Below are 14,657 nucleotides of genomic sequence, written 5' to 3'. Positions count from 1 at the left end.
GACACACTTCAAAGTCAAAAGCGATCATAGGGTCTTGAGATATTTTCTCTCGCAGCCCAATCTTTCTCCCAAGCAAAAGAGATGGTTGGCCACTTTGCAATCATATGATTTTGAAATATCATACATGGCTGGCAAGGATAATGTGGTGGCTGATGCGTTATCAAGAATGTGGGCATGCGGTCTATCTACTGTGTCTACCATCTATAAGGATTGGATTGAAGACATTCAAGAGGAATATGTGCTTGATGAGCATGCTGCCCATATTTTACAGAAATTACAGCAAGGGTGTGATGCTGAATTTCCTAATTTTAAAGTGCATAATGGCCTCTTATGGTTTAAGGGTAAAGTGTACTTGATTCCCAGCAGTAAATTCAAGCTGAAGGTGCTTCAAGAGATGCATTCATCGCCAATGGCTGGTCACTTGGGCCTTTTCAAGACGTTTGATAGAGTTCATCAAAGCTTCTATTGGAAAGGTCTATGGAAAGATGTTAAAGAGTATGTATCTTAGTGCTTGGAGTGTCAGCAAAATAAGGATTCCACTCTATTACCAGCTGGCTTACTTCAGCCTTTACCCATACCTACGGGCAAATGGATAGATATTTCCATGGATTTCATAACGGGATTGCCTACTACCAGTCATGGATGGAACAATATCTATGTGGTAGTTGATAGATTGACCAAATCAGTCCACTTTATCCCAACTAAAGTCCAATATTCAGCAAGGCAAGTCGCCGAGCAATTTATGGAAGGTGTGTTCAAACTACATGGTATGCCTATGAGAATAGTATTAGACCATGATTCGAAGTTTATGGGCAACTTTTGGAAAAGTCTATTCTCCTCTATGGGTACTTTCCTCACTCCTAGCACGGCCTATCACCCTCAGACTGATGGGCAAACAGAGAGAGTTAATCATTGGGTGGAAGTATACCTTAGGCATTATTGTCATGACACACAAGCTTCATGGGATCGTTGGATCCACCTTGTTGAATTTTGCTATAATAACACGCATCACATGAGCATTGGGATGTCTTCGTTTGAAGCTCTTTATGGGTATAAAGTCCAACTTCCATCAGTTTTATTCCATGAAGACATCAACCCACAAGCAAAGGAAGAGTTGGAAAGAATGGAGTTGCTCATGAGGCAATGCAAGGACAGCATAAGGAAAGCACAAGACGTAATGAAGGTCTATGCTGATGAGAAAAGAAGACATTTAGACTTCAAGGTTGGAGATTGGGTATTTCTCAAAGTGCCCAAGACGCATTATGCTTCATTAAAGGGTGGGAACAACAAGCTTGCTCATAGGTTTTATGGGCCATACTTGATTTTGGACAAAATTGGAGAGCTTGCTTATAAACTTCAGCTACCATCTTCCACTAGAATACATGATGTATTCCATATTTCACAGCTGAAGAAGTATGTTGGGCCTCATGTACAAGTATTGGAAGAGTTACCACCATTGGATGAGGCAGGATTGATCATATATGAACCTGAAAGCATTATTGGAAAGAGAGAGAAAGTTCTCAGAAATCGTACTCTCATTGAGTATCTCATTAAGTGGAAGAATTTGCCCATTGAAGATTCTTCTTGGCAACCAACCACTTATGTCAGTAACTTTCCTTGGTTATTACAGGATGATATATGATGCAGTATGCAGTGACTGTGCAGAGACAACTTGCTGTATGAAATTTCTGCAGACAATAAAACTGTCCTGACTGCATCAAAATTTGATTCTGATGTTATGAGGTGATGCTTGGGAGTGTATACTTCGCTTCTACACCTCATACGCCTTATTTGGACCAATATATCAAAAGTTATGGCAGTTTTAGTGAATCAGCCCTGTTTGGACAGCAGCCAGTTTTCTCACAGTTTGGCATGCAAAAAGGTCTTCTTTTCATGGACAGTGCTTCCTTATCATTGGGAAGATGAATGGGCATGATTACTACCATCCTTGACTTAGATTTAGTCCATTACTTCTTGGTTTTGAGGACAAAACCATCTTCAGGACGGGATGGTTTGTCATGAAGGAAAATACAACATTAATATTTGCACCTTGGATTAATTCCAGCCTTTGTAGATTTAGCCCTAGCCTATGTGTACATGTGTGAACAGCCCTTAAGTTTGGAAGAGGGTTAGAATAAAGGGACTAGAGGCCAAAGGCAAGACATCTTTTGATCATTCAATAATCTTGGCTTTACCATTTTCTTGGAGTTAGCTTCTTCTTAGCTTTGAAGCACTCAGCCATGGCCATCATGTATTCTTGAATCCCCAACCATTAATACATGATAAGGATGTCTTGGTGCAATAGATTTGTTAATTATTTGTTGTAGCTTAGTTAATTCTCAATTTCAGTTAGATTTCATTCCATGGTTGATTGCGTTCATTACATGAACTACTAGGATGGATGTAGCCTTGGTCTAACAGTTGCTTGAGTTGCTCCTTCAGCTCAATCGCTTCTGGGATGGACATTCTATATGGTCTCTTTGCAATAGTGTAGCTCCTAGCACTAGCTTGATTTCATGATCAACTTCCCTTTGAGGTGGAAGTTCTGTCAGCTCTTCAAAAAATACGTCCGCCTACTCCTTTAGCCATGAAGGTTCTTCATCAGACTCTTGATTCTGATATAGCTAATTTAGCTTAATCAAATAGACAAGTAGCCCGTTTCTAACTCCTTTTATTATCTGAGATGCTTTGGCCAGTTGAATTTTTGCCTTACTAGTCTCTCCTTGAGTTGTGACCAATTCCCCTTAAGAATTTTGAAAGGAAACTTGGCCCTTTTCACAGTGAATGTGGGCATCATTAGGTTTAAGCCAATCCGTTCCGAGCAAACACTCACGGATACCTAGGTTCATAACCCTGAATCTGATCAAAGTTGACTTTCCTCCCAGTAGGAATTCCACCTTAGCAGTTTTCCTGGTACAAGTGACCTCACGACCATTTGCTAATTCCACAAGCAAGGTAGATGCATCTTTTGTGGCTATTCCTAATCTTCTTGCATAGTCTGGTGAGATAAAGGAATGTGTACTACCACAATCAATCAGGGTTTTAAAGCTTTTACCTTGATAATCCGATGGATTCTGAATCATCGAGAATTGGCGATTTGTCCCTCTCTTGTGAAGAGCGGCATGGACTGTTGCCCTCTCAAATTCTGCTTCCATGGTCGGGTCTTCTTCATCACACAGCTCCTATGCTAGAGGCTCTTCCTCTAGCCATGGCAGCGACTCCTTGGCCACACGAACGGTTCCTTGGAGTGGTCCTTGATGTTGTCCTCCATTAAGCTTGGGACACTGCCTTTTAAAATGACCGGGCTCATTGAAATGGAAGCAACGGAGATTGCAACCATTACCTTGGGTAGGAACAAAATTATTTATAGTGTTGGTCCTAGCTTTCTTCCTTTTCCCTAGATTTTGTCCCTGTGTTCTTTTGGCCTCAAACTTATACACTCACTTGTTCTGATCCTTGTGAGACCAAGTCTTGTTATTTCTTAGCTTGGTCTGCACTTCCTGTATTATGGACGCAACTCGAATGAGTGCATCCTAAAGGTCTGTCGGGCGCATTGATTCAAGGCAGGTGTTTATGGGTGGGTTTAATCTATCACAAAACTTTGACACCTATTGTGTCATATCCATTTGTGGCGCATACTTCAAAAGAGAGATGAACTTTGAATAGTATGCGTCAAGAGATAGACCAAGCTGCTTTAGCTCATAGAACTAGTTCATCTTCCGCATGCGGTAGGCAAGTGGTAGATATCTCCCTCGCATAGCTCTTTTTAGCTTCTCCGAAGTAACTGACCCTTCCAAGATCCCTTGGTCTCTACACCATTGCTTCCACCAAAGTCTTGCTTCGCCAGTAAGCTTTAGCTTGGCTAATATGAAATGCATCTTTTTCTAAAACAACTTCGATAAAGAAGTTCATGCATGACGAATGTCATAAGACTATTGTGGACTTAATCCATTCAACATCACTCAATCCAACTTAAAAATGCAAGCATCCTCGCATGCAAGAAGTAAGTTCATAGTTTCCTTTTCATGCAATGCAATTCTTTGGACAACATTCAATGGCGTCTAAGATTAACCTTTATGCGAATCACGTTCATGGATTTAAATCATAAGTGCAACATGCGACAAGCTCTATCCTTCTTAGCGTGATCCCTCCTCTAATTTATGCATTATATATTCAAGGATATTGCAACTTGGAAGTGCAAGCACTTTTCAAAGGCATGACATGCACTAACTTTGTAAACAAATGAATAATTGCGTTAAAATTTTCCAAATGTATTTAACTCGACTACGTGTATTAAAGACATGCTTAAATGCATTCTTCCCATGAAAGTTAAACGTGCCTAATGCATTCCTTTTATGCGGAATTAATCTTCTAAGAACCTGGGCATTAGGGTTTGAGGTATTGTCCACACGTGTGCTCGAGGTAGAAACCCTCGCATGAGCGTGTCTTGCCATTTTCTTGGGAGCCATTGAGGAGTCGAATTCTGATTCAACAACTCCTCTTTGGCTCTTTACGCGTTAGGAATCCCTTTTTGCCCGATGTCTTCTCCTTCGCGCAAGGACACGGCCTTATAATCGCGGTTCCTAAAGAAACCCGAGATGGTGTAGACGAACAAGGCTTATGGAGGTCTTGTTTTAGAAGCTTCATGTCTTTTGTAGAGCAATGTGATGTGGAGAGAGAAAGTAAGATGATGATGAGGATAAGGATGAAGGTGATGATAATAATGATGATGATGGTGATGGGGTGGGGTAGGCGGCAGCAGCGCTGTAGTAGGTGGCAGCCTAACGGACTTCACGGTGGCGATGGTGGCAGCATGACTGCTCACGACTGTCTTCCCTCTCTGTTCCTTCCTCCCCCCAATCTATAAGGGGGGGGGAGATAGCCTCCCACGTGGGTGGCTTGCATGCTTCCTCTCTCCCCATGCTCTCCACATAACACAAGGTTTCCTCCATACTCCCTCTCCCCGCCATGCATCGCCTGGGGGGAGGGGGTTAATAACAAAAAAATTTGCACAAAATTTGACCTTTATCCATTTGCTTTTTCCCCGAGAAGGGTGTTCGTGCATGGTCTTGTGGGTTTTTAGCATCGGCCTCCTATGCTCGATGCGGTGAGCTGTTTATTGAAGCATGTAGGGTAAGGACTTAGCCACTAACATTATTTCATTGCGGGAGATGACTTAGCAGTGCTTTTGTGCGGGGCTGTAGTGGTCAAAATTCTTTAATATTTCATGCGGAAATATTACAGGTAGCTCCATGATTCAAGATGGAAGCTCAATCAAGTTTGATCCTCAAGCTCCAAGCTCCAAGCTCCAAGTTCAATTGCCACGCGTGAGACAAGAGAAGAGAAGAGAAGAGAAGATAAGGAGAGGAGAAGATAGAGAGCTTCTCCACCACAGTCCCTTACCCTCCTACACTCACTCCCTCACACTCCCCCTCTCAAGCACAAGCACAAGCAAGAACAAGAAGAAGAAGAAAAGGCGAGCTAGTTTTGGCCACACACAAGAATGAGCTTCTTTATTCACTTTTTCCCTTTTATTCATGCCCTACTCCTCTTTGTGTGCCCCTCCCTTTTTTACATAATCGGCTATTTTAGCCTAGGTCCTCTTTCCCTATTCTCTTCCTATTTACATTGTTCCTTCACCCATGCCTGTCTACATTTACAATTTGTATAGGAGGGAACGTAGCACTCTTTTACAAGCATTTAGGGTGCACTTTTATATTCAGGATATATGCCTTTCCTCTTCTGCACTTGCCCTGGACGTTTAAATTTTATTATTGTACTTTTGGTACTTTTTCTCTTTTTTTTTTCATTGGGCCACCTTTTTTCACTTGTCTTGCGCTTTTTTGATTTTCTTTTGCTTTATTTTCACTTTCTTTTCATCGAGGTGAACAAGATGACAGATTGGATTTGGAACGCATGGAGGAGAGTGAAGGGGAGCAAAGAGAAAATATTAACCAAATCTACTCCATCATCAACAAGTGCATAGGTATCATCTCATGGTCCTATTTGCTTGAATTTATACTCGAGTTTATTCAAAAGACCCTTGAATATTTAATGTTTAGAACCAAAATCAATTTATGCTAGAGAGACATGGCCACCTAGGCATTTGAAAAGAGATCAAACAACATGCTAATGGCCATAAGTCCTTAAAGATAAGCATTGGATGTGTGTGTAAGGCAAAAAACTCTCGTTGATGGATCATTTTTGTCCTACCTACGTTAGGGCCATATGGTCTTAAAATTATGTGTTTTGGTTCTACCTTAGATGGCACAAAATCATGATGGCCTATAAGGCCTTTAAGACCTTGAAAAATTGGATGTGGTCAATAAGGCACACCTTGAAAAATCAAACGATGCTTGTGGGGAGAGAAATAGGATGTATAAGTTGACATGGTGATGATGATGAAGCATTAAAAAAAACTTGGACATGATGATGATGAAGCATTAAGAAAATCGGAGGTGAGGATGGCATCAAAAAATAAGTCATCATGGTGGTGCAAGAAACAAAATTAGACAAAAGCATTATTTTTAAATTAAGGGCTTAATAGCCCTTGACGAATTAGATGAAGAGGGTGCCAATATGCCCTTGACAGGAAAAATTAAGGCATTAAGTTTAAACAATGGCTTACTTTTATGCTGAATGGACTTAAAGACCATAAGGCCTTATAAACATGCCATTAGGTTGTTACAAAGGCTATTTCTTTTTTTGTTTCTTTATTTATTCAAAAAAATGCCTCGATTGGCCAATGTATTGATAGAGGCTAAAAAAACCACCAACCACTAAAGGCTAACTTGATGATAGAGATGAAGGTTTTTTGTATATTTAATTAGTTTATTATTTCTATTGCTTTTTATTTTTATTTAAAAAGGAAAAAAACCTATTGATGATCGCTAAAGAAGACCAATCTTGACAAAAACATTTGAATTTGCCAATTATTAGGCTAGGTTGATAGGCCATTTGCCAAGGATACAATAAAGCAAAATTCATAGGCCAATTATCAGGCTTTTCAAATTGGCCAATCATTAGGCCACACCAATTTTGTCAACAAAGCCCTTATAACATTCATATATATTTTAAAAGAAAAAAAAAGACATTGAAATGAACCTTAAACCCATAAATGCTCATCATTATGTAATTCAAGCCCTTACTTGGGGGAGTTACTATATATATATATATCCTCTACATCTCGTGTGTTCAAGGTCTATTTATAAATATCCTTATCTATGAATTTTTCTTGAGTAAAACATAACCCTTTTTTATTTAATCTGTAAATAACCAATTTATATTGCGCCCTTATATATGTAAATAATGTATAAAAATAGTATTTTAAAAATTCATTATTTTGAACTCACATGATGCACACATATATTCATGAGTAACTTACTCGAGAGCCCTTATAAGGACACAAACACTACAATTTAGCCATTATGCATTGACGTGTCAGGCCCAATCAACAATTTGTCCCACGTAAGGGCCAAATATGCCATGCTTATCATTAATAGGCCATTATTTGTTTCTTTGTTGCATCAATTGGATTTTAAAGGCCACACTCAGGGTTGACAAATATCTTAGACATCGATACACCAATTTATTCAACCGAAATAATTGCTAAGGGGCCTACCCTTGTTTGTAGAATTAGGCCATATAGGACCTAATTGAAGCTACAAATATTTTAAATTGGCCATTTTCTCCTCCCAAATTGGGACTATGAGCATGGCTACTAGGTTCTTGAGGCCCATTATGTTCACCCTATGACCCAATTAGGCCTCTAATCATGGTGTTTTGGCCCTAAAGTCTCAAATTATTATGAGTTGGCCTCATAGGCCTTTGACTTCCTCAATTTGGTCGAGAAGGCCTCCTATCCTTGTCATTAACCCTTGGATTGGACTTGACCCTATCAAAATTTGTCTAATCATAGCATCCATGCTAGACTCCACCTTAGACAAATAGGCATTTTTGGCCTTGACTTAGTCAAATGGGCTTGAACAACTTGGCCCTATTGATTCTTTGACACAAGGAATAGTCAAGTCATCACAAGGAGACATAGACACATGCCAAGTCATGTACGCATAGAGCATGTGGGGCCATAGAATATTAACACAAATGCCATCTCATCGACCATTAGTCACCTTAATGCATCCAACTACTTAGAGACACTATGCATAGCTCACTCAAATGTACATTCCTAGTAAGTTCTTACTACTCTACACCTAGGGTAACCCCCGCATCTTGATACCTTGTTTTGGGTGGTATGACTCATCTCACCTCCTAGAGGCACATAGAGTTAGGCACATAAATAGAACTTGCACCTACACTCATGTGCATAGCCTTAGCCCTCTTGCACATACTTAGAGGCACCCCACTTTTAGGGCACATAGTCACACATTATTGCATTCCACATAGGTAGAAAAAGCATTCACTAGTGCACATGAGGAGCAACAATATACATCCATGGTAGGGTGCACATACACATACCTTAGAGTTGGACCTCCATTTTAGGCAACCAAGTGCATAGTTGACCTTGCACTCTCATGTATGCCCCTACATCACAATAAGTTGCATGGAACACTTATTGATATCATGAAGTAAAGCCAAGGCAATGAGCCACAAGGAACTAAGCAAGAAGGACCGCCATGGTAGGCATGAGGCTCGAGAGAAATCACATTCATAAGTTAATAGCCATGGTGTGTGCTACATCACATGATCATTGTTAGGCTACTAGTCCACACAACTACAAGAAGGGCAATCTTAGTGGTCATTGAGGTGCCATAGGCCACACAAATCCACTTGTGTTGAGGCATAACACCCTTGACCTTACACTACTATTCTTGCATCTCACCTCATGCCCTAAGATTTCTTAGGATTTTCAAAGTTGTTCCCTAGAGGAACTTGCAAGGTGTGGCGGGGTGCAACATTTACCCTGCCACCACAACCCACCTAGTGGAACCCAATCAAGTCAACCTAAGTCTAGCGTGACATGTGGGCACCATTGTTGCAGAGGTACTTTCAACATGAGCACCCATACTTGTTAGGCTTTTTAGGTAGTAATAGGATTCCTTGGAGATACATAGTAATCAAACCCCTTACCCTAACACACTCTCCTCATGATAAGACACAATTAAAGCCAAGGGACATCACTTGAAGGACCACAACCACACAAATTTAAGCCTAAATCTTTAAGACAAATGCGAGTCTTGCAGTCACAAGCATCACCCACTCTCAACCTCAAAAAAAGCATCTTCTATATAAGAGTGTCCTTGAAAGCATAGGGGGCACATCCTAAGAATTGAAACCCATGCATCTTGACTAAGTGTTGCCAATAAATGCCCACCATGTTAGGACATTCTAAGATTCAAAAAACCATCACCATTGCTCAGCTAAGTCCTTGAGTCAATCCGCCATTGAGCATCTTAAATCCTCAATCTCCTCAGGGCTAGTTGGTGCAATAGAGGCCACAACCTTATGTGAGAGAGAGAAGAAAATTTCTTATGTGTCTTACTCACCTCCCAACCAAATATACCCTCTTCCTACCTTCTAATCAGGTCTCTAGGGTCTGTTTTCATGGTGCACCCAATTAATGTTCCCAAATAGACAAGTCTTGCCCAATTCAGCAAGAAATCTGAGGGTATCCCCCGAGCTTCAGACCTTGACACTTCTTGCCCTTGTCCGGGGCACACTAATTAATTGCCATCTTGGGCTACTTAACTAGCCAAAGGTTATTATGTCTGACATTCTCTCCCCCTTTCAATTGTCCTCAATGATTAGTGATGGGGAGTCTCATCGAATCAGAACTTCTGATTCCCATGTAGCATCAGTAACTGGTAAAACCTTTCAAGCAACTAGATACTCATGGAGAGTACGATTACACAATTGTTTCTCTCTTTGATATAGTATCTTGTTTGGTCCATGGTCAACAATGGAATCCTGTTCCTGCAAAGGTACCATACCATCAATTAGATTATCATCATGTGAGATATACTTTCTTAATTTGCTAACATGAAACATTGTATGAACACGACATCCAGGAGGAAGTTCCAATTGGTAAGCTACATCACTTAGCTTCTGAATAAATTTCCACGGTCCACAATATCTTGGAGATAACTTTGGACATTTGCCAGTTAATAAACTAAACGACTAGGCTGGTACTTGGAGAAAAACTTTTTCTCCTAATTCGAAGATCCTACTTGACATTTTCTTATTTGCAAAATGCTTAGCCCTATTATCAGGTTGCTGTAACTTAGCTTGAGCAATTTCAATATTAGCCTGTGTGTTAGTAAGAAATTATGCCGCAGCTGGACATTTCTCATCTGACCTTATTGTACTAGGAAAACTTGGATTCATTCCATAATTTATTTCAAAAGGAGAAAAACATGTCGCCTTATGAGGTCTATTGTTATACGCAAATTCTAACAAAGAAAAATGCATATCCTAATCTGTTTGTTTATCAAATACATATGCTCTCAGCATGTCTTCTAGTATTTGATTGACTCTTTCTGTTTGACCATCTATTGTTGGGTGATCACCACTTGACATGTTTAAAGACACATTTAAATAACCAAAGACATGATGCCAAAAATGACCATATAAACTTGACATCCCTATCAGACACAATGGATGTAGGTAGACCATGCAACCTAAACACATGATCAATAAACAAATCTGCAACTTGTAGAGCTTCCACACTTTTGCGAGTGGCTATAAAATGAGCCATTTTACTGAAGCGATCCACTATCACTAGGATTATGTCTTTTTGTCTCTAGGTTCTAGGTAATCCGACAATGAAATCCATGGAAATAATTTTCCAATTAGGTTTTGGAATTTGTAATGGCATTAGTAGACCTAGTGGTTTCACCCTTTTTGCTTTAGTAGCCTCTTTGTTAAATGTGGTTACCTTTTCCACATCCCTCTTGTAATCATCCTTGTTGTTAGAGAATGGAAAGTCAATGGTTTCTAGCACATGAATCCAATCATGCTTGTCCTCAGCACAATGGATGTATTTGGTTAATGGACAATAGTTGGGATTTCTATATGATTCTCCTTTGATAATGGTAGAAACATGACTAGTGATGTCTTCCAAGTGTCCATCTCCTCTCGAAACTACCTCCTTTCTATTTTTTAAAAACATCAATCCATTACCCCGATCCTCTATCACATGGGCACTTCACATCCAAGCTCTTCCCCATAAGATGTGATAATCCATGCCTTTCATCATAGTGAAGCTCACTAAAAACTATACTCCTCCTATCCTAATTGGCCAATCCTTTAATACTCCAAATGGGTGAACCTTTGTACCATTAGCAAGGGTTACACTGAATCTAGTAGTATTGATAGGTGTACTTTCCCACGCTTGTAACACTTTGTGGCTAAGAATGCTTGCTCTTGCCTCTCAGTGTCTTTGTCTACAATGAAATTTTCATGTCACATCTCCCAATGCCACAATGGGTAAGACTACATGCATCTTAGTCCCTTCCCATAATGCATTGATCTATAGTGGCCCTATCATAGGAGAGTGTGTTACACTTGGAATGTGAGTGTCATTATCCGCTTTCCTTGCTATTTTGTTCTCTCTTATCTCTCAACCCATGCCTTAAACGTACTCCACAACCCTTGTTTTTATCTCATTAGTTGCTCTAAAGGCACGACACCTGTGTTTGTATAAGAGTTTCTAGTAATCCTACATTAACTATGTTGGTTACATTTCTGCTAGGTGGTTGAGTGTCCATCTCTAGGTTTGGTTAAGGCAAGGTGGGTTCCTCTGGATGGATTTGACAATCCTTCCCTTGACTAGTTGCTAGTCGTATGTAAGTTGGTGAGGATGGCTCTACACTGGACATGTCATGATCCTCATGTTCTAGTATAGAATGTCCAAGGTGTGCTTCTTAAGCTTCTTTGACCCATCCCCTTACCTTTTCTATGATCTCCATTTGGTGTCTTGGGTCAAGGTATTCCCCTATCTTGGCACTTCTCTTCATAGTTTTTGGAGCTGAGGTCAAACTCTGCATCAGGTACTTTCCTTCTACTCTTTTCTTCTTCATCTTCTTGTTTTTCTTGCCAATAAAAGAAACATCCACATTGCTAGGTTCAAGTATTGACACCTTGGTCTATTTGGGGGCTTCTGTCCTAGTCACCACATTAACTGGTATGGGTATGGTGTCATCATCAAGGGTTTCAATTTAAAATAACCCCAAGGGCACTAATGGCATGTTTGAGCCACTTTTTGATGCTTTCCTCCTAGGGAAATCTGCATATAAGTGTGTGATACCACAGCCCGGGGTATCACAACTTGGCTTTGCCTTTGTTAGCATGTTCCTTCTTAGAAAACCATGAGAAGATGTATCTAGGATGATTGCAATTCCAACATGTCATTGGTTCTTGTGTGACTGCATTCCTTAGACCCTTGTCCTCTTTCTTTGCCCAATTTCATCACTAGGATGGGCCTTAGTCCATAAGAATCAGGTTTCCCTCTTCATCATATTAGGTATAGAGGTTTACATAAGACTCTTCCTATTAGAGTAGTTCCTCTACATAATGCACAAGAGCATTGCTCTATGGAAAGGTAATGATTGGTGCTAGAGACCTAGGTATACTGGTTGTGGCCCTTGGTGTGGCCGGCATCTAATCATTCAAGGCATGTAGAGATAATGGAGCTCCTCGACCAAATTGAAATTAACAAGTCATTGGATACTATGGCTGATAAGGTTGTTGGTATGGTAAGCATTAGGGCAATCTAGAATGGATAGCTGAATGCTCATACCTACCCCAATTAGTACAAGTCTTAGGTCTCAATTCAAGACACTATGCTAGCAAATGGTTACCTTAGCAATGTACACACTCAATGTTTGTTCTACTAGGTCTTCAAAAGGCATCTTGAAGTTTGACAATCTCTAGCTTGAGGTTGGACATCTCTTGAGTGAAATCCACTCTCTTGCCTTTATTCTATGCTTTAGATGTTGTATGCTTGCTACTTATGGTGGATCTTTCACTATGAATAGTGATGATTCCTATCAAATGTGTGCATTGGCTACTCCTTTCATTTAAAAGATTGTCCACCCTTATGGTCTCATCAAATACATTTTCCAATACATCTCTTTACAAGCTTGAGCTACTAGCTAGGGCTTTGTACAAGTCCTCTTTTTTAATGTCATTATTAATAAAGATAGTTGACACATAGGTCTCTCACGTCCTGGGATCCTCTTGTAGAGACTTCTCACATGTGCCATATACTGTTAGATTTTTTCCTTGATCTTTTGGCTCACATTCATGAGCTTTGCAATCAGATTATTAGAGAACCTAGCTTTCAAAAAGTATTCGATGAAAAAGTCCTTAAGAGTGTCAAAATTGTTTCTTTTGGTGTCATTGAGGCTTGTAAACCATGTTTGGCCTTTTTTCCCTAGACACGACCCAAAATCTTTTGCTCTCTTGTCAATATCCATGTGTTTTTTTGCCTCATATATTTATTCTAATCGTTCAACAAAGCTATACATGTCATTTCCTGCCCTATACTTGTCGACTTGCTTTGTGATAATTATCATTTTTGCTTGGCTTCTAGCCACTAGTGCTATTCCTAGTCTAATCAAGCGAGTAATGCTAATGTAGTACTTCACTTCTTTATGGGGGTCCTTTCCAATAACCACTTGAGAAGTAGTTTAAAGGGATTGATGTTAGCATTCAATGTCTTTACCTCCCTTGCCTCTTCTCTAGTTGATGTCCCTCCAACTAGATCCATGATGCATTGGATTTGACTCGACTCTATCTCCTTTCTTTGCTTGTCTAACATTTGATTTCGTGTAAACCTTGCAACTTGCTTAATGAGATCCTTGCCCATCTTATTGTTGGCTTCTACATCAGCCATGATCTCTTCCACATCCCTTCCTCTATTTTCAGCCCACATGTGTTGGTCCTAGAGTGATATTAGCCGTTGGATATACATAGGGAGCTTCATAGCATCCAATTCTAGACTATCCATGCTAGAGCTCATCGTTCTACCATGATCTCTAGTTGCCCTAGGTTGACAAGCTCCTCAATAAAATTGATGATTTTTTGTGACATTGAGAATGTACCTATTGCTTTGAGACCTTGCTCTATGGTCAATATGGCTTAGCAAGCCTTATCTATGACCTCATGACAAGGCCATGTCCAAAATGGTGAGATTCAACCGAAGGTTCTAGCATAGTTGAGTTGATGCTAGCATGAAATCATATGCCTTTAATTTTTGGAAGAATAGATCCTATGATGACAATGGTGGAGGTGGGTTTGTCTCTTTGTTAAGGGAAGAGGGTAGTACCCTCGGGGGGGGGGGGGGGGTCACCTTTTAGAAGCACACTATATAACATGCCTTCAAAGGATACTTTAAAAACCCCTTTTTTTAAAAATTCACCATTTTATATAACCCTTTTGTGAATTTTTAAGGCAATAGTTATATCCCCTCTGTAAATCTAAAATTTGAATCGAATGTGCAAACCATGCATTGAGCATCATGTTTCCTTTTACCTCATCAAGTGGAGCATTATGAGCATTCATTGCTCATACAAGATCCCAAGAAACTACCACATTAGTTAGGCAGTTACCCTCATCTACTCTTTACATCCACACCCTTGATTGTGGTTTTGTACTTTAAGTCTCACTTGTGTATGAACTATTGGGCGAAGTCAAACAAA

The sequence above is a fragment of the Lygodium microphyllum genome, chromosome 5 (assembly GCF_053477565.2).
Source record: "Lygodium microphyllum isolate KBCC chromosome 5, Lygodium_microphyllum_v1.1.10, whole genome shotgun sequence".
Classification (NCBI taxonomy): Eukaryota; Viridiplantae; Streptophyta; class Polypodiopsida; order Schizaeales; family Lygodiaceae; genus Lygodium; species Lygodium microphyllum.
The sequence above is the reverse complement of the archived record's forward strand: the minus strand, read 5'-3'. Positions refer to the sequence as shown.